At 40.5% G+C, this 20,958-nt stretch overlaps 1 protein-coding gene across 3 annotated transcripts in view; it reads left to right on the top strand.

The window, feature by feature from the left end:
* The first annotated feature begins 6,766 nt into the window (after nt 1–6,766).
* Nucleotides 6,767–20,958, top strand: part of Ncoa7 (nuclear receptor coactivator 7) — a 149,251-nt gene continuing 135,059 nt past the window's right edge. Inside the window, exon 1 of one of the 3 annotated variants that reach the window (XM_029482549.2) lies at nt 6,767–7,476. The gene's annotated coding sequence lies outside the window, so the exon portion shown is untranslated. The remainder of the gene's footprint in view (nt 7,477–20,958) is intronic. The other 2 variants (XM_021174073.3, XM_021174075.3) reach the window with 2 other exon arrangements.

The following is a 20,958-nucleotide window of genomic DNA, read 5'->3' as shown; positions in this document are numbered from 1 at the left end:
TACAAAAATATAAATCTTTTTTTCCTGTCACATGAATAGTAAATACCATCAAAAGTGGCAGAAAGGCCCCCTCAAAGCTATTAGTGTGTAAATGTAGGCACTGAAGGGCATATCACACCTGTAAACTAATACATGTACATATACTATTATAGGTACATACATATATACATATGTATATGTATCACATGACCGTGTCTTATTTGCCATATGCCATTTGGGTTAACGATGCTATTAGTACTGGAGTGACTGTTGTCGGCTATTCTCACAGTCCTCAGAAGATTCCTATCTGGGCAGTCTCTTCAGTGTACACTAACAGTCAGGAAATTGTGGAATTGCCAAGAGTTCAAGAACCTTCTAGGCAGCCTCCATCTACAAACCCTCAAGACATGCGAGCCAAGAGGAATGTAAGCCAAAAGTCCCATTGTGCAACGAGGTGGGAAGGGGCACAGTAGACATGACCCGGGGAAGAACTGGCTCCCCAGAGCATCCAGAGCCACTGAGATCATGCAGAATCAGCTGAGCTGGGCTTAACTATTGCCTCTCATTTTCTAGCGTGTATTTTTCAGATGATGACTAAATCATTGATATAACCTAAAGTTACTTAAATACACAAACAGGAAGATTAAAGGAAATCACTACAATTAATTATTAAAGTATCACCAAAAGAAACTTTCCAAACTTTTTTTTTTTTTAAGACAGGATCTCATTTTTTTTTTGAGACAGGGCTGCAAGCCCTGGCTAGCCTCGAATTTACAGAGATCTTCCTGCCTCTGCTTCCAAAAGCTGGGGTTGAAAGTCTGTGCTAACCCTATTTAGTAGTTTTTAATTTAATTTAATTTAATTATTTTATTGTTTGTTTTTCCAGACATGATTTCTCTGTAGACCCTGGCTGTCTGAGAACTCGCTCTGCAGACCAGGCTCTGTCTCAAAGTAACAAAATTGCAGCTTCCTCTGCCTCCCAAGTGACAGGATTAAAGGCACGTGCTCCACTGACACCATTGGCCCTTGTCCTATTTTATACAGAAAATGCACTCCCACTTTGCCAAACAGTTTCAGTACACCAAGATCGTGTGAACCTGTGCAGTGTCTTCAGTGCCTTTCACAAGGGTCTCCAGGACCACTAGATGTGATTCAAGTTCTTTTTGAACCTTAGTGTAAAGAAATAAAATCTCAATACTTTTTAAACATTGACCCTTTTAAAAATGATAATATGGTTCTATTGAGTACATAAAATGATGACATTTGTTTTTTGGGTTTTTTGGTTTTTTTTTTTTTTTACTATTTTAATGTAGCTAATTGAGTATTTCAAGTTTTGTGTTTAATGTCGCTAATTGAATATTTTAAGCTTGACTAATGTTATCTTAGAGTAATAAGCTAGATTCACTAATAGCTAATATTTTGCCCATGTTTGTTTGGATTTTTTTCCTGAGCCACTTGTGGTTATTGCAATGTCATGGTAAATATTTTAACACTTATCATCTCATAAGAACTAGCAATAACCCAGCACTTGGGAGGCAGAGGCAGGCGAATTTCTGAGTTCGAGACCAACCTGGTCTACAGAGTGAGTTCCAGGACAGCCAGAGCTACACAGAGAAACCCTGTCTCGAGAAAAAAAAAAAAAAAAAAAAAAAAACCAAAACAACAACAACAACAACAAAAAAAAAAAAAAGAAGAAGAAGAAGAACTAGCAATAAAATGGTCACACTCAGGAATTTGAGTTCAATACAATGCTTTTATTATAAGATCAATAGTCAAATGTTTCAATTGTCCTGAAATATCCTTTATAGTTTCTTTTTTAATGTTCAGGATCTAATTCAGTTTCATTTCTTTATTACATGCACTTTGATTTTCTTTTAGCAACATTGATTTTTTTTTTTTAATGGAGGGCATTTATTTTGGAAAGCCTCTCAACCTAGATATTTCTTTTGGCAGGATATCTACCATAAATGATACATTTTCTTCCTTGCTTTTTATCAGAACAAGCACTCCACTCTTCCACTCGCTTGTCATGTTGTTTACTTCAGTACAAGAATGCCTCGTCCACACATGTCCCCAGAGCACAGGCTACAGTCCTCTGAGATGAGAGAATCTCAGTTGAGAAAATGCCTCCATGAAGTCCGTCTATAGGCAGCCCTGTAGGGCATTTTCTTAATTAGTGATTGGCATGGGAAGACCCGATGCATTGTAGCTGGCACACCCCTACACTGGTGGCCCTGGGTTCTATAAGAAAGCAGGCTGAGCAATTCATTAGGAGCAAGCCAGACATCAGCACCCTGCCCCACTCCCAGCATGGACTCTGAATCAGCTACTGCTTCCAGGCTCTTGTCCTGTTTGATTTCCTGTCCTGGCTTCCTACAGTGATGGACTGTGATAGGGTAGTGTAAGCCAAAAAACCCCTTTCCTCCCCAACTTGCTTTTAGTCATGGTGTTTCATCATAGCAATTGTAACCCTATTGCGTGTGTCCTGCTATGAGATGTAGGGCACCATCTTACAAAGCAAAAGAACTTCATGGGTGATTAAATATGTTGCAATGGAGAAAATTCTCCTAGATCATGTTGGGAGGACCCCAAATCATCATGTGTCCCGAAAAGTGAAAGAGGGAGGCAGGAGAGTGCCCAGGTGATGTCATAGGAGACTCAGGTAGCTATTACTGGCTTCAGTAAGCCTGTGCTCAGTGACCAGGAGCCAAGGAAGTGGTGGGTAAGGACAGAGAGGCAGACTCTTCCCCAAGCTTTTGGATAGAAAACAGGCTTGCTCTCATACTGGCTTCTGTCCTTCGAGAGCCGCGCTGGACTCCTGAACTACAGCCCTTTAACAAATGTGATGTTTTAAGATACAAGTCCTTTGGTAATTTTAAATCAGTTATAGAATAAAGGGTAAGTCTGATGACCTGGTGGAGGTATCGGCCATATTTCTCTATTGTAATGACATGTCATTAATAAATATTGGAAAAAGCAAGCACATCTAGAGGACTGGATCCTTTGCTACCAAGAGATACTTCTACATTTCAGTTTCTATTGGTGATGCCACTCAGATTCAGTTTCTTGCTGTAGTGTTTGTAATTTGGTGGCCACTTAGTTTTACTCTCCTTTTGTAAAAAGAACTTCCCTTCCTCGCATTAGTTTTTATTCCATTTGTATGCATCGTTTGGAGCTCATATGTTCTTCTCCTGTTTTTTAAGTTCATTCAAGGTATTTTAGGACTGGTTACCACAGCCTCTGGAAAGTTGCTATATGCAGAGAACTTTGTTACTTTCTGGCCAAATATAATACAATTCAGAACAAAATATATTTTGTACTTTATAAAGCAACCTAGGGAAGGTTAAAATATCTTCTATTCTTTAAATGTTCTCTTTTGTACTTTTACCAAGGAGTAGCACATTGTTACTTTTTTGTTTTTATCAACTTATTTTACAACATATTCACCATATGAGTATCATTCTATCATTATTAATAACTGTATGGTATTGCTTCTAATAGCTTGTTCTTTCCAAAGTAGAACAACAAATAACCTTGAGCCAAGAGATTAGTTTTTTTTATTAATTTTCTCACAAGGGAGCCAATTTCTGATCTGTAGATTTCATTCAAGTACTGCATTGAAGCACAAAAGACACCAAGGTGAACAAATAGGACTGCCAATTTTAAGGATTTGTGCATGTGTGTGTGTATGATGTATGTATGTATGTATGCATACATTTAAGTATGTTTTATGTAACTACATATGTGCTGGTGCCTACAGAGGTCAGAAGAAGACTTTGGGTCACAACTCACAGGTTGAAAAACACAACAAGTGAGGAATGATCCCAGCTTGTGAAAATGAGCTGCTGCTTTCGACCTTGTTAATTATCTCTTTAGATATTAAGTAGAGGTTCATTAGCCTCTTTAGATGTAGTTGCCATCAGTGTCACCGACAGCTTGTGTCAAGCAGCCCAAGTCCAAGGATGAGAGACCATGTATTTCTCTCTGAGCTAAACATAGATGGATAGTTCCAAATACTGTCACTCCAAGACTAAACGTTCTCTGTGGTAGTAACCTCAACTTTTCATACACTGCACAAATTTCAACTCAAACACCTTTGCACAGAAATATACAACACTGTCAATATTTCAGTGAGCCTAATTAATTCCTTATTTCTCTCTCTCTCTCTCTCTCTCTCTCTCTCTCTCTCTCTCTCTCTCTCTCTGTGTGTGTGTATGTGTGTGTAGGGCAGAGGAGGACTTCTGGTATGTCCCTCTATTATGATCCATCTTATTTCTTGAGACCCCTAGCTTTTCTGTGAGCACTGCGGAGTTGATGCAGGCTGTGTAGCAAGTACTTTACCAACTGAGCCACATTCCCAGATTCCTAAGCTCACTACTTAATCAGGGACCTTTATCAGCAAATGGTTAAGAGCCATATTTAACTATATTCTTGAAATTCTAGTTCCATGAAACATGGCCAATATTGCATTTTGAAACAAACACTAGCCATATTCTTCAGTGCAGAATTATCTCTAGACAGACAGGTAAGAATGATACTATTTGCATATTGTCATTGATGCTCTCTATGCACACCTCAGCCCTCTAGAAAATTACTCTGACGAACAGAGGTCCAGGTGCCTCCCACTGGCTTAGTTCCCACTTCATGAAGACAAGAAGACCTGAGCAAATGAAGGGATTCACTATTTTCTTCTCTCTTTTCTGCTCAAAGAGCTCCCTGCCTCTCTATCTATGTAAAAGTCTCTATATAAAGATTATTTGCCACAGAAGAAAGAGCGTGTCTAGTGCACTTAAACTGCTACACCCTAACTTCTCCCCTTTATCAGAGGAAAACCACTTTTCTTCATGTCTTCCACAGGCTTCAAGCCCCAACAGTTCATCACTTTCCACTACCCAGGTACAGTGAGAGGTGCTATGGAGATCGTTTTATTTTAATCAATTACTTTTACTAATTAGAGATAGGATTTTGCTATGTAGCACAGGCTGGCTTGAGACTGACAGTCCTCCTGTTTCTGCCTTCCTAAACATTGGCATTACAGAAATGGACCATAGTGTCCAGTTCAGGGATACAAGTTTTGAAAAGAAAACGTTTGTCTCCCTAACACATGCTATTATAACAATAGCTGACTTCTATTGATTTCACATTCTACGTGCTACATACGGTTCATTAATTACTTCATTCCCTATATCTACCCTATGAAGATGGTGCTTCGATCATCCACTTTTGAAGATAAAAGCATCAGGGTGTTAGAAATGTATTCAAAGCCAGCACATGCTGAAGCTGTAGTCCAAAGGCAATCTGTGAATTCTTAAGGATTATCATGCTCTTGTGTATATATTCTAATAGTATTTGATCTAGCTGCACCCAAATTACCTCCAATTCTTTTTGTATCTTTCCTACCCATTGAAATCTGGCAAGCATTCCAGAAGAATTCCCTGTAATAAGGGAATGTTGTGTCCTGTGTTGTCCAAAAGGCAATCACAAGCTTTATTTGTCTTTTTAGAACTTAATGTATGACTAACAGACTGAAAGTCGTAACAATTGTATTTCATTAAGTATGAATGAACACATTTGACTGATGGGTATATTCTGGATAAGAGGGATGTAGATGATGCTAATTCTGATTTCTGTGTGAAGACAGGACTCAGATGAATCCGTCAATACTCAGTCACAAAAAAGAACGACCAAAGAATCTTTAAATTAGAAGCACCCCAATCCCAACCATTTGAGTACAACTCCCCATTCTATTCAGACTTTCACTTTAGTGACAAACTAGGCTTAGCATGTGATCCATCATGTACTTCCAGGGGAGCTAATGAGGACAGTGACATTGTTTGGCATTGCTTTGGAAAACTTCGGGAACACACTATCAGCAAGTCACCACTTTGAACACATACTCAGATATATTTTTGCCTAAGAGAAAAGAAATCAAGGCCTATTTTATTTCTCGGCAGAACCTTGGGTTCATAGGCACAAAAGGGTGCTGACAGAGTTGAAGGGTGGGAACAGTAACTGCAGCAGAGCCTGCACTCAAGGTTGATACCAAAAGGTGTCTAAAGAACACAGAAAAGAAGTGCCTCCTACTCAAAGCATAAACATGTAAACCTGATGTCAGAATTTACAGATGGTCAGTGCAAAACCAGGAAGTGATTCCATATTTGCATGACCATGTAACATCATCTGCTGCTGAAATCTCAGAGTCATGGCTGTTCAGTGCTTTGCTCCACCCTCCAGAGAGACTGGCAGTACCAAGAAGCAGCAGCAACCTGGGGAAGCCTCTATGTACTGTGTGTGTTGATGGCTTAGGACACTCCTGTCACATACACACACACACACTTTTTTCTTCCTGTATTTAAGAGTGATCATCACGATCAGATCCTCCGAGTCATCTTGCAGTTTTAGCCACTGGACTGTAAAGGGAACAGCGTCCAATACAGGTTGGAAGCTCACAGGAACAGGGCCCTGGGCTCATAAAAAACAAAACAAAACAAAACAAAAACAAAAAACAAAACAAACAAACAAACAAAAAAACCTTCCCACTCAGCTGCTCTCCAGCCCCAGCCAAGAGCCAGCTGGACTGCCCAGTTGCTACAGTGCATTGCCTTGGCTATAAGCTTTACAATTTGGCAGCTTATAGGATGTTGTACCGGGGACAGAAGAAGACAGTGGGCCTCTTTGCCAAAGGCAATGCTGGAAAAGACAGAGGATGAATTTATGGTTGCCCCTAGTCCTAGAGCTGGAAGGTGAAGTAAAGGGACTTTAAGGCTCAGCAAGGGCTCTAACTCCACATGTGCCCATAAGCGCTAACTTCCCTCCAAGATCCAGACAGGAGCCAGCTAAAAGGGATAAGATTAGGGGCCAGGTAGGCAAACCGTTCTCGGTTCACTGACAGCCTGACCATCACAGCGTCACAAATGGCCGGGGCCTGCGGAGGCCGCGCGCGCAGCTCTCCGGGGCGGAGCCGCTGGGCCCAGGGTTCGGGGGCCCGAGCCACCTCGAGGCTGTCCAGCCTGCGGCTCCGAGGTCGCACTGGGCAGGCAAGATGTCACAGCTGCAGCCCGAATCGCTAAGGCGGTCGGCTGAGCTCCCGGGTCCCAGCCGCAGCAGACGAGTGCAGCGCGCGCCCCGGGTCGGGCGGAGCTAGAGGCGGGCGCCGGGCTGGCGTCGCGCCACCGCAGCTCCCCGCCTTCCGCCTAGCTCGCGCCCGGCGCCCTGACCGTGGGTGCTGCTGCAGGTACCTGGGCGAGGCCTCGAGCACCCCGGCGGCGGCTGCTCGGGCCAGATCGCCACTCCGGAACCCCTCAGGAGCGCACCCCGCAGCGCCTGTCGCCTCCCTTAGCTCCTCCTCGGCGGGCGATCCCCTCCCCGGTCCTCCCCCTCCTCCCACCCCGGAGGATGCGCTTCCCAGTGCCCAGCGGCAGAGGCCACGGCTCCCAGAAATGCGTGCTCCCGAACCACTTCGCCCAGACCCGCGGAGCCCGCGCCCCCGCCCAGTAGGTAGGTCGCCGAGGCGGGGCCAGGCCTTGAAGGCTACCGGCTGCTGATGCTGCGGCCAGGAAGAACCGGAGCCTCCCTCCTGGGCTTCCGAGGTGTACTAATGGCGCTGGGCGCAGCCCCCGGGGGACCCGAAACGCTCTGCTTGGAACGTTCGAGGCCGAGCCGGGGCTCAGGGCCACTGGACCCTCCTCGCTAACAATCAGGGGACCCTCGGGTGGGGGCTGGGAGAGCTTGGAAGGATAGGTTGGCGCGGGGCTTCTTTGAAAGGAGACCGTTGCCTTTTTCTGGAGCTCAAGTAGATTGTATCATTGCATTAAAAAAAAAACAGGATCAGCAAATGCGTTCTTCCTGTTCTTTTTGCTAAAATGTAGACGACCACGGTTGTTGTTTTAGAGGTATTTAGGGGTGGTTATGAATTTTTGTGTAATTTACAGCTAGCTGAGTGGTAAAGTCAGTGGTGCAAACACTTTAACATTTTGGGTGTCAGTTTAAGGAAAGTCTTTCTAGAAATCAGATTACCTAGGTGATGAATGAGGCTGGAGTGTTCTCTTAGGATAAAGCTGACCGGAGCCAATGGGTTTGAGAGCTGCAAGTTTGATACAGGTGTCGGGAGTTGAGACTGAAAGATGCGCCAGCAGAGGCAGCCTTGTCTCTGGCCTCGCCTTCAACTCTGAGCTGACCCTTTCCTTTCTGAGAATCTGGTTGAGTCTTTTTTCCCTGTTCTTGAAATAAAAGTCATACATTAGGGCTTTTAGTAAAATTGTTTCCTCTCAGGCTGCCGATTTGGATTTTATGTTAAGCAATAAGGTTTAGAATTTTGAAAGAATTGCTATTGTAAGCTCCAATTTTATAAGCACTATTTCAGATTAAAGATTTTTGCGAACTGAATCAATATAAATACTAAGAGGACAGAATCACCATCATTAACAGTTCCTCTTCCCCCCCCCTTCTCTTCCCATTCAGTAATTCCCCAATGTTGAATACCTTATATGTTTGTTGGTTATTTGTTGAATGAATGAAATTGTATTTCAAGATATACATTGTATATAACCCAACCATTTAAAATTATAGTACAAGATTGCTGTTGTTGTTGCTAGTGCAATTAAATGTATTTTAAATAATCGCTTCTTTCTATAAACAAGCGAACTTGGTTATTTTTCATTGACATTTCTGGCGTCAACATCAAGGCTCTGTTTAGGTTCCCTTCGTGTCCACTTTCCAGTGTTATAGCAATCAATACCATTTCAATTTTACTATAAAAAACAATTTAGAAGGCAGAATTTATGTTTAAAGAAATCTCTTAAGTTATTTCAGAAGGAGCAGTGATCTGGTTAATAAGTAACTGGTAACTTGTTTTAAAGTTGAGCTGTGGTTTATTTTTAATATATATGTTTTGTTAAAGCTAAAGAGGAAAACAAAACATTTAAAAGCGTCTGTGGTTCCAAAGTAACCTCATATATATCATATAGATACAGATTTATTTATTTATTTATTTATTTATTTATTTATTTATTTATGATGCTAGGAACCAATCCAAGATTAGACTCGAGGCTTCTGATGTATTGGGCTAATCCTATTTGAGCAACATCTTCAACCTTAGAAATGGCATTTTAGCTATTTTTCTCTATAAATTGAGGTTTTTAGATGATCCAGTGTCTTTTCTACTTGAAAATGTTTAGGAGAAAAAGACAAACAAAACAAAAACAAAAAATCCACAGAAAAGACCAAACTCGATGCAAAACTACTCCATCCGTTTCTGTTTGCCTTCCATTTACACTGTGAAGGTTTGGGTTTTGACCTTGTTTTCCTGTCACATAATATAGTGAGTCATCATTAACTTCTTTAAAAAGAATAAAAAAAGATTTGTTTATTTTTTATCTATGTGAGTACACTGTTGTTCTTCAGACACAGAAGAGGGCATCAGATCCTATTTCAGATGGTTGTGAGCTACCATGTGGTTGCTGGGAATTGAACTCAGGACCTCTGGAAGAGCACTCAGCATCTCTCCAGCCCCCATCATTAACTTCTTTTCATTCTCTCCTTAGCACATGTATCTAACAGGGAACTCATTTTCTTTCCTTCTCCCACCCTAGTTTTCATGCATCATCTTCCTTACTATCCAGAATATTACCCACAATCCTATTTTCACACAGTGGTAAATCATATAGAGTACTATTTCTTCTCTAATCTAGTTGGATTGTTTCAGGTAGGTGAAGAAAAACTTTTAGATAAAAGGTAGGAAGACCAGAGGATATTGTGGGAAGAGAAGGTGTGATTAAACCAATTTGTTATAATATATGAAAATAAAGCAGGTTGCCATGCCCAATAAAGATAGGGGCAATTTTAGAATCTTTCTTATAATCAAGGGTATTGAGTAATTCATTTGTGTTGTTTGTTCTGGAAAACCTGCTATTTTCTAAGAGAGCCTGTAGTTCTGATATGCCTTTTACTTCTTTTAAAATGATGTTTTTATATGTGTGTGGGTGTCTTGCCTGCAGATGAATCTGTGCACCAAGTGCATGCAGTGTATATAAAGGGCAGGAGAGGGCGTATATCTTGGGACCAGAGTTCTAAAGTTATTTCCATTATGCAAAGAGAGAACCAGATGTTCCTCTTTCTGTCTTGGTAACAAGTTTGAGGCAGATTTGCACCTAAATTCTAATAACTATTTGAAAAACATATGATTAATATTATTAGTCTTCTAACTTTCCCTCTATTTTCCTATTAGCTTCTGTTTCACCATGTTTCTCTTGATTCTGATTCTTATCTAATTACATTTCTCATATTTTATTGAATGACATTATTTTAGATGACTCATTCTTAGTGGGACAAGAAGAAAAAAAATACAAAACATGAAAACTGGATAAATGAAAGAATTGCAGTTGACCCCCCAAACATGTGGTGTTTCTGGTGAACACTTTCAAATTGGCTACATTAAGTGAGTTTTGTACAAGAATTAAAATTTTGATATATTGGAGCTTGTGAATGTAGAGGTACTGGATGGTTTTGTGTGTCAACTTGACACAAGCTAGAGTTATCAGAGAGGAAGGAGCATCATTTGAGGAAATGCCTCCATGAGATCCAGCTGTAAGGCATTTTTCTCAATTAGTGATTAATGAGGAAGGGCCCAGCCCATTGTGGGTGGTACTATCCTGAGCTGGTGGTCCTGGGTTCTGTAAGAAAGCAGGCTCAGCAAGCCAGTAAGTAGCACCTCTCCATGGCCTTTGCATCAACTCTTGCCTGCAGGTTCCAGTCCTGTTTGAGTCCCTGTCTTAACTTCCTTCAATAATGAGCAGCAGTATGGAAGTGCAAGCCAAATAAACCCTTTCTTCCTCAATTTGCCTTTTGATGATGGTGTTTCATTGCAATAGGAACACTAAGGTTGGTACCAGGGTACTGGCATATTGCTATGACAGACCTGACCTTATTTGGGAGAGGATTGTGGAAAGACTTGAACTTTGGCCTAGAAAAGCCATTGAGTGTTGAGACCTCACTGGGCTGTTCTATAGGAGCTTGGAAGCTAAGAATGTTGAAAACAGTGCAAATGATGGAGGCCTGCTTTGTGAAATTTCAGAGGGGATATTAGAGACTCCATTAGGGCCATTTGCTATTTTGATTTAAGATTCTGTGGTTCAGGTTAGCTGGAGTTGAAGCATCAGCTGTGATAAACAAGATACCAGAACTACTAAAATGAAACTTTTACATTACTGGGACAATTGATGCTATTTAGATTGAGCTAAGAAATTGATAAGTGATAAGAAGTGACCAGCATCTCAGAGATGAAATCTTCTGGGAAATGTTTGGTGAGAGCAGAGAGAAACTGTTTTCTAGAGGCAGCCAAGGTTATATCTCCTGGCAGCTGGATTTGTGAAAGAGTTACCCAGGTGGTATGGGTTTTGGAGACGTAAAGGGGTCATGGAGAGCAGCTGAGGCTTGGCACAATGAGAGGTCAGGAGAGACCATTGGTGAAGGTGCAGCCTCAGTGGCTGTTGAAGGCCCAGGGCTGAAGGGGTCATGCAGAGAAGTTGAGGCTTGGCACCAGGAAGAGAGCCTATGAGAGGCTGTTGGTGAAAGTGAAGCCCAGTTTCAGCAGGAGACACCAGTGTTCTGTAGATGCTGGTACAATGGGATGACCAACAAGAACAGTAGGCAACAGTGGAGACAAGCCAGAGCCTAGAAGACAAGTTATGTGTATTGCAGAGGGCAGAGCCTGAGAAGTGATCCAAGCCCTTTAGAGGCGGCCAGAAGATTGAGTGGATCCCAGACATTGGAGTTTATTTTTGCTTTATTTGATTGTGAGTGTGCACTGATTTTTCCCTCCTGAGATTTTGAATTTTAAAGACTTTGGGTTTTAAAAGTGATTAGATATTTTAAAGGGACTGAAAATTTAATGTGTTTGAATTTGTAAAGATTTTTAAAGTTATGTTTTTAATGTGAGATCTTGGGGATGAATAAGAAAGGAAAGGTTGGACTTAATAGTGATGTGTTTGTGTGTCAAGTAGACATAGGGTCAGTTGTACTAACTGTTTTTGTGTGTCAGCTTGACACAGCTAGAGTCATCAGAGAGGAACGAGCCTCAGTTGAGGAAGTCCCTTCATGAGATGCAGCTGTAGGACATTTTCTCAATTAGTGATCAATGGGGGAGGGTTCAATCCATTGTGCATGGTGTCATCCCTAGGCTGGTGATCCTGGGTTCTATAACAAAGCAGGCTACACAAGCTATGGTGAGCAAACCAGTAAGCAGCTCCCCTCCATGGCCTCTGCATCAGCTCCTGCCGCCAGGATTCTAACCTCAAGTTCCTGTCCTGACTTCCTTCAATAATGAACACCAATGTGGAAGTGTAAGCCAAATAAACCCTTTCCTCACCAACCTCTTTTTTGGTCATGGTGTTTCATTGCAACAATAGAAACCCTAACTAGGACAGTAGACAAATGGGAAACAGTATTCTGCAGTTTTATAAAACTAAATTCCAATTAGGTAAAGTTAAATTCTACTTATTTTTAAACTGTTGAACATCTGCAGGTATCTGGAGTTGGTGAAACCGTTTCACCTAGTTCACTTGTATCTGGAGTATCTGGATTCTATATAGTTTTCAAAAGTCATTTTTAGCCAAAGGGTGAATCCAATTAGCTCAAAAATTTTTTGTACTGACCAGTCTGACCTCTGTGTCAACAGACCCTGTGACTTAGCCTTGTCCTCTTAAATTACAACACTCATTTCTTCTCAGAGTCTCTTTCATTTACCACAATACTTAAATAATTATATTTTCCAAGTGAATTGGCCAGACTTACTTCACTGTGTAGTTACTACAGGTAACTTAAAATGGTTGAATTGTGCCAGGTGAGTAGTTATTTATCATTGTGTGATACTAGGCTTGATGTGTTTGTCTCCCAGGCTAGCAGAAACATTGCCCCCCCACGACCCCCCCACTCCCACCCATGTCTCCATCATTACTGGAAACCTGGACTCTGGCTTAAAAACAATCTTCATTCAAGTGCAACTTGACATGATAGCAGAAGGTTAGAGGAAGGTTTTGAATAGAGGCATCTCATTTAATTACCTTCTCATCTGCAGTCTTTCTTTCTTTCCTATCCATGGGCATGGGTAGCCAGAGATTGCAGCTAAAACCCTCCAGGGAGTTTTTTTTTTTGTTTTGTCTTGTTTTGTTTGTTTTTGCATATGCAAGTGTGAACAGGAAGCCTACTCTCTCCTGTTTCTTCAACTCAGCCTGTTCACTGTTGATCTGGTACTTCAGGTGTTTAGGATCTAGAGTATACATTCTGCTTCTGTCTGTACCTCAGTTAGCCCTCCTACTAATGCTCCATCTTCAGATTTTCTACCTGGTCCCTGCGATGCATGCATTGTAGTTTGCTTTCTTGGGTTCAGTAATGAGGACTTTATCTTCTCTCCCATACTCCTTAATGCTATTTGACCCACAGCTATTCTTACACAAGCCCCCTTCCTCTGCTGACTGGACCCTTTAAAAATATCTCATGGAAATTCAGTGTTATATGTAGTGCACTCACCATATCTATTTGCTTATTGGCCCCATGTTAAGAATGTTATTTTAGTGATAGAAAACTAGCTATCAGTTTATGTCCACATATTCTTCTTGCGGTTCCCTCTCCTTAGAAATACATCAGTCTCTTGGCTGGATATGTGCTGGTGCACTTCTCTTCCCCAGCCCTTGGGAGGCAGAGGCAGAGAGGCAGGTGGATGGATTCCTGTGAGTTGGAGACTAGCCTTGTTTACATAGTGAGTTCCAGAACAACCAGAGCTACCTAGTGAGACTGTGCCAAACCAAACCAAACCAAACCAAACTAAACCACAACCACCACTCTCCATTTTTCTTAACAGGCCACACAGTTCAGGCTTCAATTCCAGAGGCCTTTCTTTGTTCAGAATCTGTAAACACATGGAGCTGTAATGACTTGCACAGGGCTTGTCCTGACAACCAGGCATTTCTCCTAAGTAGTAAAATTGTCTTCCTATTCAGAGTGAACAGTGATTTTAATTATCAGGTCTGGTAGGCAACACAAAACAAAGTTGGAATATTAACCATCTCTGTCTTTCCATCCTACCCAACCACCACCTAATACATGTCCTTATCACGTTTAGTAATGTTTAGTAGTCATGACTGAATTTAATAACTCCTCATCAAATATTGTGTTGATACTCATTAAAAATAACTATTGTATTCATCATGATCCCTCTTCGGGAAAGTGTCTTTCTTGCCTCCAAAGCTAGGCTTTTCTCTAGGATTCATATTAAAAGGAGCTAATGATTTTAATGTTGCTTTGATATTTTGCATGCAAATATATCGGTATGAGGGTGCCAAATCCCCCTGGAACTTGTGTTACAGACAGTTGTGAATGCTAGTAATTGTACCTGGGTTCTCTGGAAGAACAGCCAGTGCTCTTAACCACTGGGCCATCTCTCCAACCCCAGAAATTTTACTTTTTAAGTTATTTTATCATTTTATGTGTATGGAGTTTTGCCTGAATGCACCACTTGTGTGCCTGATGCCCAAGGAAGGGAGAAGAGGGTGTTGAATCACCTGGAATAGGAGCTACAGATGGTCCTGAGCTATTACGTGGGTGCTGTGAATTGTATCTGGGTCCTCTGTAAGAGAAGCCAGTGTGGTGCCACAGTGCTTCATACCCAAACACTGCTGGAAGAGAGCTGGTCTCCCAGGAGTGCTGACACGCCAGTTAGCACAGGTACGACTACCACTTCTGCTTAAATTCCTGGCCCAAGAGGGATCTACCCAGAGCCATCAGGACACAGGAATGAAGGAACAGCCAGGGATAGGATCCTTCAGGTTTCTGTCTAAACATCCCAGAGCTAATCCTGTGCCACAACTCTCCATATCCAAATTCCTCCCAGAGAGACCTGGTCTCCCAGGAGTACTGACACACAGGCTTGCAGGAGAGACAAGCCACAGTCAGAGATAGCAAGACCAGCTAATACCAGAGATAAACAGATGGTGACAGACACAGGCAAGAACATAAGCAACAGAAACCGAGGCTACTTGGCATTATTATAACCCAGTTCTCCCACCACAGCAAGCCCTGGGTACCCTAACACACCAGAAAAGCAAGACTCATTTAAAATCACATCTCAGGCTGGAGAGATGGCTCAGTGGTCAAGAGCACCGACAGCTCTTCCGAAGGTCCTGAGTTCAAATCCGAGCAACCACATGGTGGTTCACAACCATCCGTAATGAGATCTGATACCCTCTTCTGGTGCATCTGAAGACAGCTACAGTGTACTTAGATATAATAATAAATAAATCTTTAAAATAAAATCACATCTCATGGTGATGATAGAGGACTTTAAGAAGTATATAAATAACTCCCTTAAAGAAATACAGGAGAACACAAGTAAACAGCTAGAAGCCCTTAAAGAGGAAACACAAAAATCCCTTAAACAATTACAGGAAAACACAACCAAAACACAATTGAAGGAATTGAACAAAATCTTCCAGGATCTAAAAAAAAGAAATAGAAACAATAAAGAAATCAGTAGGAGACAACCCTGGGGATAGAAAACCTAGGAAAGAGATCAGGAGTCATAAATGCAAGCATCACCAACAGAATACAAGAGATAGAAGAAAGAATCTCAGGTGCAGAAGATACCATAGAAAACATTGATACAATAGTCAAAGAAAATGCAAAATGCAAAAATCTTTAACCCAAAACATCCAGGAAACCCAAGACACAATGAGAAGACCAAACCTAAGAGTAATAGGTATTGAAGAGAGTGAAGATTCCCAACTTAAAGGGCCAGTAAATATCTTCAACAAAATTATAGAAGAAAACTTCTCTAACCTAAAAAAAGAGATGCCCATAAACATACAAGAAGCCTAGAGAACTCCAAATAGATTGTACCAGAAAAGAAATTCCTCCCATGAAAAAATAATCAAAACACCAAATGCACTAAACCAAGAAAGAATATTAAAAGCAGTAAGGGAAAAAGGTCAAGAAACATATAAAGGCAGACCTATTAGAATTACACCAGACTTCTCACCAGAGAATATGACAGAAGATCCTGGGCAGCTGTCATACAGACCCTAACAACACAAATGCCAGCCCAGGCTACTATACCCAGCAAAACTCTTGATTATCATAGATGGAGAAACCAAGATATTCCGTGACAAAAACAAACTTGCACATTATCTTTCCACAAACCCAGCTCTACAAAGGATAATAGATGGAAAATGACAATACAAGGAGGGAAACTACACCCTAGAAAAAGCAAGAAAATAATCTTCCTTCAACAAACTTAGAAGATAGCCACACAAACATAAAAATAAGATAAAAAATAAGAGGAAGCAGCGATCACTATTAATATCTCTTAACACCAATGGACTCAATTTCCCAATAAAAAGACATCAACTAACAGATTGGATACATAAACAGGACCCAGCATTTTGCTGCATACAGGAAACACCTCAATGTCAAAGACAGACACTACTTCAGAGTAAAGGACTGGAAAACAATTTTCCAAGCAAATGGTTCCAAGAAATGAGCTGGAGTAGCCATTCTAATATTGAATAAAATCAGTTTTCAACCAGACGTTATCAAAAACAAAACAAAACAAAACAAAACCCAAGGAGCTAAAGGGGTCTGCAACCCTATAGGTGGAACAACAATATGAACTAACCAGTACCCCCGGAGCTGGTGTCTCTAGCTGCATTTGTAGCAGAAGATGGCCTAGTCGGCCATCATTGGGAAGAGAGCCCCCTTGGTCTTGCAAACTTTATATGCCTCAGTACAGGGGAACGCCAGGGCCAAGAAGTGGGAGTGCGAGGTTAGGGGAGTGGGGGAGGGTATGGGGGACTTTTGGGATAGCATTTGAAATGTAAATGAAGAAAATACCTAATTTTAAAAAAAAAAAAAAAAAAAAAAAAGGAAGGGCACTTCATACTCATCAAAGGAAAAATCTACCAAGAGGAATTCTCAAGTCTGAACATCTGTGTTCCAGAAGCAAGGGCACCCACATTCATAAAAGAAACTTTACTAAAGTTCAGAGCACACATTGGACCTCACACAATAAAAGTGGAAGAGTACAACAACCCACTCTTATCAATGGACAGATCATGGAAACACAAACTAAACAAAGACACATTGAAACTAACAGAAGTTATGGACCAAATGGATTTAACAGATATCAATAGAACATTCCATCCTAAAACAAAAGAATATAGCTTCTTCTCAGTACCTCATGATACCTTCTCCAAAATTAACCATATAATCGGTCACAAAACAGTTCTCAACAGATATAAGAAGATTGAAATAATCTCATGCATACTATCAGATCACCAAGGAACAGGGCTAGTCTTCAATAGCAACAAAAACAACAGAAAGCACACATAAACATGGAAGGTAAACAATGCCCTACTCAATAACTTAGTCAAGGAAGAAATAAAGAAATTAAAGACTTTTTAGAATTTAATGAAAATGAAGACACATCATACCCAAACTTATGGGACACAATGAAATCAGTGCTAAGAGGAAAACTCAGCTCTGAGTGCCTCCAAAAAGAAACTGGAGAGAGCCTACACTAGCAGCTTAACAGCACACCTGATACCTCTAGAACAAAAAGAAGCAAATACACCCAAGAGTAGTAGAAGGCAGGAAATAATGGAACTCAGGGCTGAAATCAACCAAGTAGAAACAAAAAAGAACTATACAAAGAATCAACAATACCAGGAAGCTGGGCCTGGTGGCACACACCTTTAATCCTAGCACTCGAGAGGCAGAGGCAGGCAGATTTCTGAGTTCGAGGCCAGCCTGGTCTACAAAGTGAGTTCCAGGAAAGCCAGGGCTATACAGAGAAACCCTGTCTCGGAAAAAAACAAAAAAACAAAAAATCCCAAACAAACAAACAAACAAACAAAAAAACCAGGAGCTGGTTCTTTGAGAAAATCAACAAGATAGATAAACCCTTAGCCAGACTAACCAGAGCACACCGAGACAGTATCCTAATTAATAAATGAGAAATGAAAAGGGAGACATAACAACGGAACACAGAGGAAATCCAAAGCATCATCAGATCCTACTACAAAGGGCTATACTCAACAAAACTGGAAAATCTGGATGAAATGGACAATTTTCTAGACAGATACCAAATACCAAAGTTAAACAGGGTCAGGGAAACCATCTAAACAGTCCCACAACCCCTAAAGTAATAGAAGAAGTCATTAATAGAAGAAGTCATTAAAAGTCTCCCAACCAAACAAAGCCCAGGACCTGATGGTTTTAGTGCAGAATTCTATCAGACCTTTAAAGAAGACCTAATACCAACACTCTTCAAACTATTCTACAAAATAGAAACAGAAAGAACACTACCCAGTTCATTCTATGAAGCCACAGTTACACTGAGTATTCTCCCTTGTAGATTTAACAGTTTCTGTATAATCAGGGTCCTGTCACAATTTCCTTTCATAGGGGACTTCACAAGAGATTTTTTTCTACTTCTATCAAGTTTAATGTTTCAAATAGATTTTAAAAACTGAAAAACAGAAAAAAAAGTAAAAAATAAAAGGAGCTAAAGTTCCAAAAAGAGTGCCATGATATTTAGGGCTCTAAAAAGAAGAAAGGGAACCTTTGAAAGTCGAACTTGTTCAATTGCCCTCCATAGATGACATGGACTATCAAGAAAAAAGCCCATCATAAAAAATAACTTGTTAGTGAGACATTTTAAATTCTAACCTAGAGGGCATGTCAGGCGCTCAGTTTATTACAAAATGCCCTGAATGGGGTGATGGCTTTCATGACTTATTAACAGTCTTTGACAGTGTTTAGCCCTGTTTGTGTGAAATTTCTGGCTGGTAAATTATTATCACAAGCAAATTCTTGTGCCGGGTGGCCCAGGAAGAATGCAGGAGAATTCTGCAGTTTGTGCTCACTCCAGGTCTCCTTGTTAACCTCTGTAATTCTGACCTCCTGTTGCAAATATCAGATTAACAGATTTGTTTTTTTGCACACAAGTTGACAGATGGTACCAAGAGTGCTCCAAGTGCCAGAGACAAATACTCTTGAGCCTGAATGGATGTAGCCTCTACTTCATAGTGAAAACCACAATTTAGACTATTACTCATCTGTTGGGAGAGCCTGCTCAATTCTGTGTTCTTAGGGATTTCCAGCTGAGCTGTGAAGATTTTGCCCAAGAAATACCCATCTATTAAGTCCTACTGAAACATAGCTAGCAACATACTTTGATGTTTTGAGTTACACTGCAAATTTCAATTTTATATACCCTAATTTTAATATATACATAATTGAGAAGAAAAATGAAATATTCATAAATAGGAATTTAAAATAGCTAAGATGTGAGCAAACATTGACTTTATTGCATCAAAGTATTGAGTTTATTGTAATCAGATTATAAATGTCAGAAAGATGGTGCTGACAAAGGAAACATTATTTCACATCACACAGAAGGCTAGAGGGTGTGTTGCTATCCATTAGGCGGAAGACAGTTTAGTCTTAGGCCCAGTGATTCCCCAGGCCCATTGATTCTCTTTTGAGTGCACATGATGTTGATAATGAGGCCAGTGGCAAGCTAGATGAGGTCAGAGTGGATGCAACAGCAAGTGATGTAACCATCATCCTACTGTTTGTTACTGCCTTGTGAACTAAGGCAGGTTAGTGTCTCAATTATCTGTCAAATGAAGATAATAATAGTATCTTGCCTTCTACATCACTTAGAACATTAGATCATTTATATAAAGTACTGGGAAGGCTGCCTGGTGCAAAGTAAGCAATACTGTTAGCTGTTGTCATATTATAAAAATTTGAGAAAAATCTTAACCATTTTTTAAAAAAAATGACAGTGCATATATACTTAGTCATCAAAATAATGGTTTTAAATAATATTTGACCCTGTGGAGATCATCATAATAATTGAATTAAGTATCAGATTGTGTGTTCAATGGTGAGCCCAGTTTCTTTGGGAGGAATGGGTAGGGATAGTAGATGTCAAGAGAAGAGACCCTAATTTGATTTTATATTAGCTTTTCAAAGCTACTGTAATTTCACTTCCTCGGGATCTTCACCCACACACAATCTGCTGGGATTTTCTTGTACCTAACTTGCTTTTTTGTGTATAGACCAGTCCCAAGGTTGTACTTTTTGTGTGTGTGTGTATGTGTGTGTGTGTACACTCTCGTGCACCCATATGCATGTGTCTGTCTGTCTCTGTCTATGTTGCTGTTCTGGAGATGGAGCACAAAGCTTCAAATGTTCTACCCATGAGCTCAATGCCTAACCTCTCTGGAAAAATAAAACAAGTGAAAAGATTTTTGTGCTAGGCTACCCATTATAAGGGTACCCATTCTGAATGCTGGAATGCATTTTCGCCTAATTTTTCTTACAGAAGCTCACAGGGATTGCACCCTACATTACCTTATAGCCTTCAAGTTTGTTTTAGCACAGTGTTACTCAGATAGATACACACAGAGCACAGGAACATAGGTTGCTACTCTGCTCTGAGGCTGATGTTCTCAGGAGTGATTGATGAATTGTGGGTTTGTTCATCCACTTTGTACATGCTTCTTATTTTCAAGATTAGAATATTATGTCTTTTGGTTCTCTTAGTCTTAGGTTATTGGCTTGAAAATCTTATCTAGACTTTCCTTCCCCAGATCTAAAATCTGAACTGTTCAGTTGCAGAGGATGGTATAGTTGGCAGTGTACTTACAATAGGGGTCCAGTAATTACTAACAAATCCTAGCTGTTATCCATAAAACATTTCTTGTTTGATATAGATAGTTTCACACACTTGTCAGAGGATGTATGTAAAGTTTATACATTTATTAGAAGTTAGTAGATCTCACATTTTCTGGAAAGGATGAAAACCCCAGAAAATGTTTTATATAACTGCTCTTATAGTCTCAACCAGCGGTTCTAAAATAGGACTCACACACCTTACCAGCTGTAAGAAGAGAAATTTAGAATGGCTATATCATCTTTGAT

Source organism: Mus caroli, unplaced genomic scaffold (genome assembly GCF_978045245.1).
Source record: "Mus caroli unplaced genomic scaffold, Mus_caroli_1 scaffold_9, whole genome shotgun sequence".
NCBI lineage: Eukaryota > Metazoa > Chordata > Mammalia > Rodentia > Muridae > Mus > Mus caroli.
The sequence above is the reverse complement of the archived record's forward strand: the minus strand, read 5'-3'. Positions and strand labels throughout refer to the sequence as shown.